General features: G+C 45.0%; 1 protein-coding gene across 2 annotated transcripts in view; it reads right to left on the reverse strand.

The window, feature by feature from the left end:
• The window catches only part of KDM6A (lysine demethylase 6A), a 709,557-nt gene that overhangs the window by 556,106 nt on the left and 140,025 nt on the right, over positions 1-13,426 (reverse strand). The gene's annotated exons all lie outside the window — the stretch shown is intronic.

The raw sequence follows: 13,426 nt of genomic DNA on the forward strand, positions 1-13,426 counted from the left end.
CTTCCTCCTTCTCCTCCTCCTCCTCCTCCTCCTCCTCTGACAATCACAGAGGCCTCCTCCATCGCGCTGGAAGCTCAGCAAAGCATTTCTCTTACAATCACGTGGAGGAGGCTGGAGAGGCTTCAAAGGGAAGGAAATGAATTTCATTCCCTTTGAAGTCTGAGCGTTTCAAAAGCCAGATTGTAAAGCAATCTGGCTTTTGAAACGCCCACTAGACACGAGGGATTTATTTCCTATTTGGAACTTGGCATAAGGGAGCGACCCATTGGGCAAGGGTCGCTCCAGGGGGGGGGGGGCATTTTTTTAAGGCCTTTTCTGCCCCCCCTGGCGGCAGAAACCTCTAGGCACCAGGGATTGATTTTTTTTGTTTGTTTGTTTTGTTTTATTTTAGTTTTTAGAGGTGGGGAGCGACCCCTTAGGCAAGGGTCGCTCCCCTGGAGGGGCAATTGTATTTAGGCCATTTCTGCCGCCTTTGGGGGCAGATACCACTAGGCACCGGGACTCTTTTTTTTTTTTTGCGGCAATGTCACGCAAGGGTGCGCCCCTGTAGGCAAGGTTCGCTCCCGGGGTGGGAGGCAAATTGTTTTTAGGACATTTGTTTTTTGTTGTTTTACAGATGGTGAGCGACCCCTTAGGCAAGGGTCGCTCCCCTGGACGGGCAATTGTATTTAGGCCATTTCTGCCGCCTTAGGGGCAGATCGGCCGATTTTTAGGTCAATCTGCCCCCAAAGGAGGCAGAAACCACTAGGCACCGGGGATCTTTTTTTTTTTGTGCCATTGTCACGCAAGGGAAGCGACCCTGTAGGCAAGGGTCGCTCCCGGGGTGGGAGGCAAATTGTTTTTAGGCCATTTCTGCCCCCCCATGGGGCAGATCGGCCTATTGTTATTAGGCCGATCTGCCCCCAGGGGGCAGGGCGAAATTAATTTCTTTTTTTCTTTTTTTTTTTTTAGAGATGAGGAGCAAGGGTCGCTCCCCTGGGGGGGCAAATTGTATTTAGACCATTTCTGCCCCCCTTGGGGGCAGATCGGTCGATTTTTGTTAGGTCAATCTGCCCCCATGGGGGCAGAAACCACTTAGGCACCAGGGATTGTTGTGTGTGTATGCATGTGTTTTCTTTTGGGAGGCAGCCCATTGGGTAAGGTTCACTCCCCATGGGAGCACATTCCTTTTAGCCATATCTGCCCCCCATTGGGGGGCAGATGGGCCTATTTTTGGAAGGCCCATCGGCCCCAAGGGGGGGCAGAAAGCCCAACAGAGGCCAGGGAAGTCTTTTTGCCAAAAATAAGAGGGTGGGGGTATGGCCGTACACCCACCCAAATAAATGGGGCCAAAGTTGTTCTGCCCACTAGTGGGCAGATGGGGCAATTACCCCTGATCCACACCCGGGGGGGGGAGGAAGTCTACTAGATGCCAGGGAATTTTAAAAAAAACTAAATATTGGGGTGGTGGCTACCAACCAGTATGTGCCTGGTTACGCCCCGACCTCAACTGAAGGGGGTAACAGCCTTTCAGCTCTCCCCACACTCTAAAACATCTTATCCCACAGCAAGCAAAGGCATTTGATTATTTTGGGTTTTAGTTTTACATTTGGGCCATGAGAACTTGGCTTACTCTCAAAATCGTCCCACTTGGAATGGTGAGGGCTGCACTTTGGGACGATGCCATGTAGAAAAATCCACAAGACCTAGACACATCTGAAAACTAAACATCTGGGTGATTCCAGACTGGTGGGTTTCACATGCACCCCGCACCATTTTTGTACCCACAATCCCCTGCAAACCTCCAACTTTGCTGGAAATCACACATTTTTCCCACGTTTGTGATGGAACCTTCTGGAATCTGCAGAAATCCACAAAATTCCTGCCACCCAGCATTGTCTCATCTACACAGATAAAAATTCTGCTGCACTTGTCAGCCTAAAAATGTTTTTTTTTTGCAAACTGCCCTTTTGGACCCCCTTTGTTCCCTCTCAATATCGACATGTTTTTGGCTCTTCCCTTTCACAAGCACTTGGCCCACCTACACAAATGAGGTATCATTTTTACTGGGAGACTGAGGGGAACATTGGGTGGTATGAAATGTGTCCCAGTGCGGTGATCCCACACAGAAATGTGGGAAAAAAATGTTTTTTTAGCTAAATTTGAGGTTTGCTGAGGTTTCTGGGTAAGAAAACATAGGGGGATCCACACAAGTCACACCTCACTGGACTCCCTCGGTGTCTAGTTTTCAGAATTGTCTGGGTTTGGTAGGTTTCCCTAGAAGGCTGCTGAGCCCAGGACCAAAAAGGCAGACGCCCCCGTGCAAAAACAGGTAGTTTTGTATTTGATCATTTTGATGTGTCCACGTTGTGTTTTGAGCCATTTCCTTTAGTGGCGCTAGGCCTACCCACACAAGTGAGGTACCATTTTTAACGGGAGACTTGGGGGAACGCTGGGTGGAGGGACATTTGTGGCTCCTCTCAGATTCCAGAACTTTCTGTCACCGAAATGAGAGGGAAAAGTGTTTTTTTGGTCAAAGTTTGAGGTTTGCAAAGGACTCTGGGTAACAGAATCTGGTCAGAGCCCCACAAGTCACCCCATCTTGGATTCCCCTAGGTGTCTAGTTTTCAAAAATGTGCTGGTTTGCTAGGTTTCCCCAGGTGCTGACTGAGCTAGAGGCCAAAATCCAAGGTAGGCACTTTGCAAAAAACACCTCTGTTTTCTGTGAAAAAATGTGATGTGTCCACGTTGTGTTTTGAGCCATTTCCTTTCGTGGGCGCTAGGCCTACCCACACAAGTGAGGTACCATTTTTATCGGGAGACTTGGGGGAACACAGAATAGAAAAACAAGTGTTATTGCCCCTTGTCTTTCTCTACATTTTTTCCAAATGTAAGGCAGTGTGTAAAAAAGACATCTATTTGAGAAATGCCCTGTAATTCACATGCTAGTATGGGCACCCCGGAATTCAGAGATGTGCAAATAACCACTGCTTCTCAACACCTTATCTTGTGGCCATTTTGGAAATACAAAGGTTTTCTTGTAACCTAGTTTTCACTTTTTATATTTCAGCAAAAGAATTGCTGTATACCCACCCGGTATAGAATAAAAACCCATTGCAAGGTGCAGCTAATTTATTGGCTCTGGGTACCTAGAGTTCCTGATGAACCTACAAGCCATATATATCCCCGCAACCAGAAGAGTCCAGCTGACGGTACAGTATATTGCTTTAAAAAATCTGACATCGCAGGAAAAAGTTAGAGTAAATGTGAAGAAAAATGGCTGTTTTTTTACCTCAATTTCAATATTTTATTTCATTTCAGCTGTTATTTTCTGTAGGAAACACTTGTAGGATCTACACAAATGACCCCTTGCTGAATTCAGAATTTTGTCTACTTTCCAGAAATGTTTAGCTTTCTGGGATCCAGCATTGGTTTCTCACCCATTTTGGTCACTAACTGGAAGGAGGCTGAAAGCACAAAAATAAATAGTAAAAATGGGGTATGTCCCAGTAAAATGTCAAAATTGTATTGAAAAATTGGGTTTTCCAATTCAAGTCTGCCTGTTCCTGAAAGCTGGGAAGGTGGTGATCTTGCAACCGTAAACCCTTTGTTGATGCCATTTTCAGGGAAAAAACTACAAGCTGCCATCTGCCTGTTTTCCCATTAAAAAAAACAAAAACAAAAAATATTTCACTGTATTTTGGCTAATTTCTTGGTCTCCTTCAGGGGAACCCACAAAGTCTGGGTACCTCTAGAATCCCTAGGATGTTGGGAAAAAAGGACGCAAATTTGGCGTGGGTAGCTTATGTGAACAAAAAGTTATGAGGGCCTAAGCACGAACTGCCCCAAATAGCCCAAAAAAAGGCTCTGCACAGGAGGGGGAAAAGCCTGGCAGCGAAGGGGTTAAATAAAGGAATGTTTATATACATATGTACAAATTTTAATTATAAACTTAAACGGCTACAGGCTCCTGGGGAGGTGCAGGTGAATTTGCAGCGGAACATGCCACGAACAGATGTACACTGGGTAAGTGACATTTTCTGTTCGGTGGCATGTGTAGCTGCAGATACACATGCTATGCATAGACTACAAAGCAGTAACCTACCCTAAGCGGTGGTCAGCCTGTAGGAGTTGAAGTTGTCTGAAATAATGTTCTTAGTACAGCCTGTCCTACTGTGGCATGTTCTGTTGCTAACACATCTACACAGTAATGCTTGGTAAAAGTATGAGGTGTGGACCAAGTGGCTGCCTTACAAATTTCTGTCATTGGTATCTTTCGCAGAAATGCCATTGTTGCTCCCTTTTTTCTAGTGGAATGTGCCTTTGGCGTAATGAGCAGTTGTCTTTCAGCTTTCAGGTAACAAGTTTGTATACATTTCACTATCCATCTGGCTATGCCTTGTTTGGATATAGGATTACCATTATGGGGTTTTTGGAATGCGACGAACAACTGTTTAGTTTTACGAAATGATTTTGTTCTGTCGATGTAATACATTAGAGCTCTTTTAATATCTAATGTATGCAGTGCTCTTTCTGCCACTGAGTCTGGCTGTGGGAAGAAGACTGGGAGTTCCACAGTTTGGTTTAAATGAAATTGTGAGATGACCTGGTAGAAATGTAGGGTTTGTGCGGAGTACAACTTTATGTTTCTGTACCTGTATAAAGGGTTCTTCAATAGTGAATGCTTGTATTTCACTAACTCTTCGTAATGAAGTGATTGCCACTAGAAATGCTACTTTAGAAGTTATGAATTGGATCTGACAAGAATGCATGGGTTCAAATGGTGGACCCATGAGTCGTGTAAGTACAATGTTAAGATTCCACGAGGGTACTGGTGGAGTTCTTGGAGGTATGATGCATCTTAGGCCCTCCATGAAGGCTTTAAGGACTGGTACCCGAAATAGGGATTTGGTCTGTTTATTTTGCAAATAAGCAGAAATTGCTGTGAGATGTATTTTGATGGATGAAAAAGTTAGATTTGCTTTTTGTAGGTGGAGTAAATCACCTACGATGTCTTGTATGGACGCATCCAAAGGTGTTCTGTGTTTTGCTTGACAGAAAACAAATCTTTTCCATTTGTTAGCATAACACTGCCTAGTGGTAGGTTTTCTTGCCTGTTTAATGACTTCCATACACTCTGTAGGAAGATTTAGATAGCCAAACTGATTTCAGGAGCCAGATTGCTAGATTGAGCATCGCTGGATTGGGGTGTCTGATCTGCTGTTTGTGTTGCGTCAGCAGAACTAGCCTGTTTGGGAGTTTGACGTGTGGTACTACTGACTAGCAGTGTGGTGTACCATGGCTGGCGTGCCCACGTTGGTGCTATAAGTATGAGTTTGAGTTTGTTTTGACGCAGTTTGTTGACCAAAAATGGAATGAGTGGGAGAGGGGGAAAAGCGTAAGCAAATATCCCTGACCAGTTGATCCATAGAGCATTGCCCTTGGATTGAGGGTGTGGGTACCTGGACACAAAGTTTTGGCATTTTGCGTTGTGGTTGGTGGCGAACAGATCTATGTCTGGTGCCACCCGCGAAAGTATTTGTGGAGTACCTGGGGGTGAATTTCCCACTTGTGAGTTTGTTGGTGATCTCGACTGAGGTTGTCTGCTAACTGATTGTGAATCCCTGGAATGTATTGAGCTATCAGGTGAATGTTGTTGTGAATTGCCCAATGCCAATTTTTTTGTGCTAGAAGGCAAAGTTGTGATTAGTGGGTTCCTCCTTGTTTGTTTAAGTAGTACATTGTTGTCATATTGTCTGTTCTGACAAGAATGTGTTTGTGAGCAAGAAGAGGTTGAAAGGCTCTTAGTGCTAGAGAGACTGCTAGCAGTTCTAAGTGATTTATGTGCAGCTGCTTCTGTTTGCTGTCTCATTGTCCCTGAATATTGTGATTGTTGAGGTGTGCTCCCCATCCAATCATCGATGCATCTGTTGTGAGAATGGCGTGAGGCACAGGATCTTGAAAAGAGCGCCTTTTGTTTAAATTTGTGGGATTCCACCACTGAAGCGAATTGTGTGTTTGGCAGTTTATCAACACTAGATCTTGGAGATGACCCTGTGCCTGCGAACATTGTTTTGCAAGGCATTGTTGTAAGGGCCGCATATGTAACCGTGCGTTTGGGACAATGGCTATGCATGATGCCATCATGCCTAGGAGTTTCATGACAAAACAGACAGTGTAGTGCTGATTTGGCTGGATTTTTGGCAACATGGTGTGGAACGATTGCACTCTTTGTGGGCTAGGACTTGCAAGGGCCTTTTGAGTTTTGAGTGTAGCTCCTAAGTACTGCTGAATTTGTGATGGTTGCAGGTGTGATTTTTGGTAATTTATTGAGAGCCCTAGTGTGTGTAGGGTATCTATTACATAACGTGTGTGATGTCGACACTGTTTTTGAGTGTTGGCTTTTATTAGCCAATCGCCGAGATATGGGAATACATGCATATGTTGTCTCGTTATGCATGCCGCTACTACGGCAAGGCATTTTGTAAAGACTCTAGGGGCTGTTATCCCGAAGGGTAATACCTTAAATTGGTAATGTTTTCCTTGTATAACAAGCCTGTGGTATTTTCTGTGAGCTGGATGGATGGGTATGTGAAAAAACGCATCTTTTAGATCCAGTGTTGGCATAAATTCTCCCTGTTGTAGCAATGGGACTACATCCTGTAGTGTCACCATGTGAAAGTGTTCTGATCGGATGTAGAGGTTGAGAGTCCTGAGATCTAATATTGGCCTTAACGTTTTGTCTTTCTTGGGAATAAGGAAATACAGGGAGTAAACCCCTGTTCCTTTTTGATGAGGCACTAGTTCTATGGCTTGTTTGAGCAATAGTGCCTGTACTTCTGTTTGTAACATTGCAAGATGTTGCGATGAAAGTTTGTGCGGTTTTGGGGGAATGTCCGGACGAAATTGTGTGAACTCTATGCAGTAACCATGATGGATAGTACCCATGTGTCTGTTGTGATATCTAACCATTGTTTGTGGAACATTTTCAGTCTTCCTCCCACAGGGGTAGTGTGTTGAGGGAAGGTGATGACAAAGTCACTGTTTGTTGTTAGTGGCTTATTTTGAGGATTGGAATTTTCCTCTAGATTTGGGAAACTGTCCTCTGTAGGATCCCCAAAATCCCCCTCTTTGATATTGTGTCTAGTATGAGGGTTTGGATTGGGAGGTGGGTGGTTCGGAGGGCTGTGGCCTGAAGCCTCCCTTATATTGAGGCTTCTGAAATGTGCCTCTGTACTGGGATGAGTAAAGCGCTCCCATCGCTTTAGCAGTGTCTGCATCTTTTTTTATTTTATCTATGGCTGTGTCCACTTGTGTGCCAAATAATTGTTGCTGATTAAAAGGCATGTTGAGGACGGCCTGTTGGATTTCAGGTTTAAAACCTGATGACCTGAACCACGCATGCCTAATGGTGACAGACGTATTTATAGTCCTTGCAGCTGTATCAGCCGAGTCTAGCTCTGAACTTATCTGGTTGTTTGTAATTGCCTGTCCCTCCTCTACTACCTGCTGGGCTCTCTTTTGGTGTTCCTTGGGGAGATGTTGAATAATGTCCTTCATCTCATCCCAAAGAGCCCTATCGTAACTAGCGAGGAGGGCCTGCGAATTAGCTATGCGCCACTGATTGGCTGCTTGCGACGCCACCCTTTTCCCTGCAGCATCAAATTTTTTGCTTTCCTTATCGGGAGGGGGTGCATCTTCAGAGGACTGCGAGTTAGCCCTTTTTCTCACTGCGCTGCCCACTACTGAATCGGGGGCAGCTGTTGTGTGATGTACACTGGGTCTGAGGGTGGTGGTTTGTATTTTTTTCCTACCCTTGGGGTTATAGCCCTTCCTTTAACCGGCTCCTGGAATATTTGCTGGGCATATTTGAGCATACCGGGGAGCATGCGTAGGCTTTGGTATGTGGCGTGGGTTGAGGACAAAGTATTGAATAAGAAGTCGTCCCCTAGAGGTTCTGTATGCATGCTCACGTTATGGAAAGCTGCTGACCTAGCTAGAACCTGTGTATACGAGGTGCTATCCTCAGATGGCAATGGCTTAGATGGGTAGCACTCTGGACTGTTGTCTGATACTGGGTCATCATAAAGATCCCATGGATCTGTGTCCTGATGTGACTGCATAGTGTGTGTAGGAGACTGTGCAGTGGGTGTAGCAGGTGGGGAGACCGTTTGTTGAGGAGAGTGAGGAGGAGACTGGTGAGGAGAAAACTGGCAAGGCGGAGATTTGTCTTGGCACTTTAGCCTTTGGCTGATGAGTGTCCAAACGTCCATAGAAAGCCAGTTTTCTTTTAATTTTGAGAGGAGGTGCTGTGAGGATCTTGCCAGTGTCCTTGTGGATCTGTATCCTGGCTTGTCTGTCATCGAAATCCTTCATTTGTTGTAGCTCTTCCTCAGATCTATGGCTTTCTTTTAGTTGTTTCGAAAGTCCATGCTCCTCTGTGTAGATCTGTCTTTTCGGCTCCGAAGCTGGTTTCTTCGGCACCGAAGGGCCCGGGGTGGTAGTTGGCCTCGGTTCCAAAAGTGACTTTCGGGGTCTCGACGGGTCGGTACCGTATGGTTTCGGAGCTTGTGTCTCGGCTCGAGTCTGAAGACTTCATAGCGGGTGTGGCCTTTTTCGGTCCTGAAGGTGTTACTTGGTCACCAGTCGATTTTTTATGGGTGAAGCCATGGCCTTCCGGCAGTGGCGTCCCAGAGGCCTTATGTTTGGCCTTGGTCTGGGTAGGGGCAAGTGTACTCACATGCTGGCCCGCTGTCAGTGGTCGGTCGACGTCAGATTCCTCGGATTCGGAACCTTGAACGGAGATGGCGGTGTGAATCATCTTCTTCCGCGTCGAGGTGTTCGGTGTTTTTGGACGCCATCTGTAACCTTCTCGCTCTTCGGTCTCGCAAGGTCTTTTTGGAACAGAAGGATTTGCAGGCTTCACAAGTATCCTCTTGGTGATCTGGAGACAAACACAGATTACAGACCAGATGTTGATCTGTGTAGGGATACTTGGTGTGGCACCGAGGGCAGAATCTGAAAGGGGTCTGGTCCATGAGGCTTTGACGCTTCTTGCGGTAGGGCCGACCAGGCCCAAGTTGGGCGCGGGTGCCCCGAAGGGCAACCGAAGATGTGTGTCCGCCGGTACCAAGGTGTCGATGCTAGATGGGACGCGATCGAGAACAATACCAATGATTTTTGATGAATTATACGTTTTTCCGACTCGAACAACCAGAGTGAAGAGGAACACGTCCGAACCAGATGGCGGAAAGAAAACAATCTAAGATGGAGTCGATGCCCATGCGCAATGGAGCTGAAAAGGAGGAGTCACTCGGTCCTGTGACTCGAAAAGACTTCTTCGAAGAAAAACAACTTGTAACACTCCGAGGCCAACACTAGATGGCAGGACCTGTGCATAGCATGTGTATCTGCAGCTACACATGCCACCGAACATTATATATATATATGTATATATATATATATATATATATATATATATATATATACACATACACACATATACATATACACACACACACACACACACACACACACACAATTTGCAGATGGTAGGCAACAAATCTAGGTAGACTTACTCAACCAAGCCATTGTTATACCAGAAATATATTTATATAGTCAAGAACACATGAAATCAATGGAGGCTCACCTTAGTGGAATAGATGGCAAAGCACTGCTTGACCAACAGCTGAATCACTGCGGTGAGCTGATTCTAGACAATAGTACTGCATAAACAAATGAACTCTTAAGTCGCAGCCGGACATTTTTTCCAACGGCACTTTAGCAAACAAAGCAGTTAATGTGGAGACTGCTCTGGTTGAGTGCGCTTTGACTATCTGATAAAGTCTTTCCCACCTTTCAGTGGCAAAAATGCATTGCTGCCGAAATCCATTGAGCAATGGTTGCTTTAATTAATGTGACCATAGGAAAGCAACAGCTGAGTTGTTCTTATGATATGTTTTGTGCAATGTAAATAAAACTTGAGGTACCTTTGAGATTCAGCATGTGCAAAGATATTTCTGCCTGTGATGTTCGATTCGGGAAGATCAATATTATAGGCTCACTGAGATGAAAATCCAAGGGCACTTTAGGGATGAACCTTGGATTAGTCTTGAGAATTACACTATCATCTGTAAAACTCAAGAAAGGCTCGAGTTATAAAAACATAAATCTCGCTAACCCTCCTAGTAGCTGTCAGAGCCAAGGGTAGAGCGATCTTGCAGGTGAAAAACTTGGTCTATTCAGTGTATGGGTTCAAAACGCAGTTTCATTAACCGACAGGACTGCGTTTAGGTGCCGTTCTGGTGGAAGAACCCTCACTGGAGGCAAGTATGTAAACAATCCTTACATAAATTGTTTGACGATCCTGTTGAAGCACAAGGAGAGAAAATGCTCTGAAAGAGTATATGGAAATCGCAGCCAGCTGCACTTTAATAGAAGAATGAACCACACCTCACTGAGCCAATCGAAGAAGATATGGCAGAATCTGCTCAGGCGTATTCTTGGAGATGGTGTAAGTTTTACTTCCGACACCAAATGCGGAACCTTTTCCATTTTCAATCTGTATGTCTGATGTAAACCTGCGTGTGCCTTCCAAAGAATGTTCCAGCACTCCTGAGAAAAGTTCCGGTTTTGGAATTCACTGATTTCTGGTGCCAATCGCATAAGTGGAAAGAAGTCAGGTCTGGGTGCGAGACCTGGTGTCTGTTCATTTTCAATACCACCAGTAATGGTCTCAGGTGAATGTGGGTGGTCTCTAAGAGAAGCGGGAGTTACGTGAACCAGTGTTGTCTGGGCCACCTGGGGGCTATGAGAAAGATGCAACACTTCTCTACTTTGAGCTTGCGGTTAACTTTTGGGATCAGAGGTATCAGGAAAAAAGCGTATGCAAAATCCCGGGCCATCTGACTGAAAAGGTATTCCCTCACGACCCTGGAGGTGGATACCAGCTTGCCAAGAACTGGTATTTGTGGTTCTCTTGTGTTGTGAAAAGATCCAACAAGGGTTTGCCCCCTAGAGAGAATATCTCCTCAAGTGTGGATTTGTCCAGCTCCCATTCGAAGCAAGCTGGCTTCGTCCTACTCAGCCTGTCTGCTAAGGTGTTGCTTATTCCGGGAACATGTTCCGTCCAGAGAGTTATCAAGTGCCTCATTGTCCAATTCCAGATCGTCTGTGCCACTTTAGAAAGGGGTAATGATCTTGTGCCCCCTTGTTCGTTGATAGAGTGCATACTGCGGTATTGTCTACACGTATCAACATCGAGGCATCCATTATTCATAGCAAGAAAGCTTGGAGGCAGAGATAAATCGCTTTGCGCTCCAACTGATTGATGTAGTTGGAGACCACTTCCCTTGAATTTGTAAATCCTAAAGGTGTCCACCCCATCCCTTGAGAGAAGCGTCCGTGGTGATAACAGTCAGGAACCTGACGCAGAAAGAAAGACCTTTGGAAAAATTGGTGCAGCAGAGACCACCATTTTAGAGCGGTTACCTGTGGTGTAATCCTTACTAGGTCGAAGGATACGTATGTTTGCAACCACTGCTTGTTGGGCTCCTCTATTAAAGGCCTCAACTTTAAGCGAGTAAAAGGAACTAGATCTATAGATGAGGACATCACCTTTAGAAGAGACTTGTACAGACGCAATGAAACAGTTTTTTTGTTTGCAGTTTCAGATTAACTTTATTCTGTGTCCTGTCCAAAGCTGCTCCTAGGAACACTAAGTTTGTTAATGGCGTAGTCAATTAATTGAGATGATTGACCATGAGCCCCAATTTGCTCAATAATGTCAGGCAAGCTGAGGTGGCTTCCATCACTTGACTGGCTGTGGGTGCCTTTATCAGCCAGTCATTGTGGTACTGGAATACCTGGTATCCAGTGCTTCTCAGTTAAGCCGCCACGGGAGTGAGGCATTTCTTGAATATACATTGTGCTGACTTGAGATCAAAGGGAAGAAACTAGAATTGGTAATGATTGCCGGCTACCGTAAATCTCAGGAATTTTCATGCGGTTCCATCAGCAAACCTGGGCTGTTGATAACACACTTTGTAGAATCATTCTTCTTCCTCAAAATCCTGGCACTTAACCCTTAGCTCCAAGGGACTATGTGCAGTTCCAAATGGTCCTTCATCCTCAGAGTACTCTACATCCAAAAGGTGGCTTGAAGGGTATGGAGACATCTTACTGAGAGAGGGGTGCTCTGGGTTTAAGAACCTTTTGGAAATTTTTATGATTGTCGATTATGTTGTCAACAACGTCATCGACCTCTTCATGGCTGTTAATAGTGGCAGAATCTTAGCCTGTGTGTCGGTCATCGGCGGGGTCGTCATTGAGGACACTGACAGTGGGACGGTCATGAGCAGGGCTGTTGTCGATGGCAGTATCTGCGGCATCAACAGTTTCCGCAAGTCTTCGTCACGTAACTGAGTCCAATGCAAAACTGGAAGGCATCGTCATCGGTGATGTCAATGTAGTGCCTGCCCTCGTTGTCGATGGAGACTTCAAGGCCTTTCTAGATTCATTTGTGGATTCCTTGTCATAGGATCTTTCCCTCTTGCTTAACCTTCTGTGACAGGTCAACGAAATGTCACTGTCCTCTTCAGACCTGATTGATAGTTTAGATTTAGACATCTGAAGCCACAGAAGAAGCCTCCTCTCAGTCTTTTAATGTTTTCACAGAAAAGGTATGACAGATCTTACAGTATTTCAACTTATGTTGAGGGTGCAGGCAGTAAATACAATCCTGGTGGGGGTCCCTGTATGCAGTTTTCTTTCCCCACAAGAATTACAGGGTCTAAATAGCCCATTTCTTTTTCTTTCCTTTTTTTTTTTTAGGTGTTTCAGACATATTGCCAATAAAGTAAGAAAGCTGACAATACCAGTTTGTAGAGAAAACTGAGAGGAGCTCAGGGATCTTTCCTTCAAACAAAGTGTGGTAGAAGATCTGAGGGAATGGAGCCTCTGTGATAAGGGTTATATAGGGAACGGTCACCTGACTGGCTGGACTTTGGGTCTTTTTTAATAATTTGACTAAGCTATTAAAGTGTATGCCATTTACACTGCTTCCTAATGTAGACACTCTACACTGCTACTTAATGGTATTGTGGGACTCCCATTTCAACAACAGGGTTGATTGAAGCATATGAATCTATGAACGAACCAATACTGGAGAAACAAGACTAACAAAAACTAGCACTGTTCATTAATTTCAGAAAGTCACAAATAGGTTTTGTAGCTGTTGGTTACATGAGGATATTTCGCTGAAACCTGGGGTAGCCAGTAAATACTGTATACCTGGGGTGTATTGCCATTTATCACTTGTGCCACAAGTCCATGAAATAAGCATACTTCAATCTTATACCTAGGTATTAACTCTGAACTCCAAGATTTTTTATTGGTAGCTTGGGTGAGACACTTAGGTGTACTCCAAGAGGTCAAATTAACTATAGAC

This window comes from Pleurodeles waltl, chromosome 8 (genome assembly GCF_031143425.1).
Source record: "Pleurodeles waltl isolate 20211129_DDA chromosome 8, aPleWal1.hap1.20221129, whole genome shotgun sequence".
NCBI classification, from domain to species: Eukaryota; Metazoa; Chordata; class Amphibia; order Caudata; family Salamandridae; genus Pleurodeles; species Pleurodeles waltl.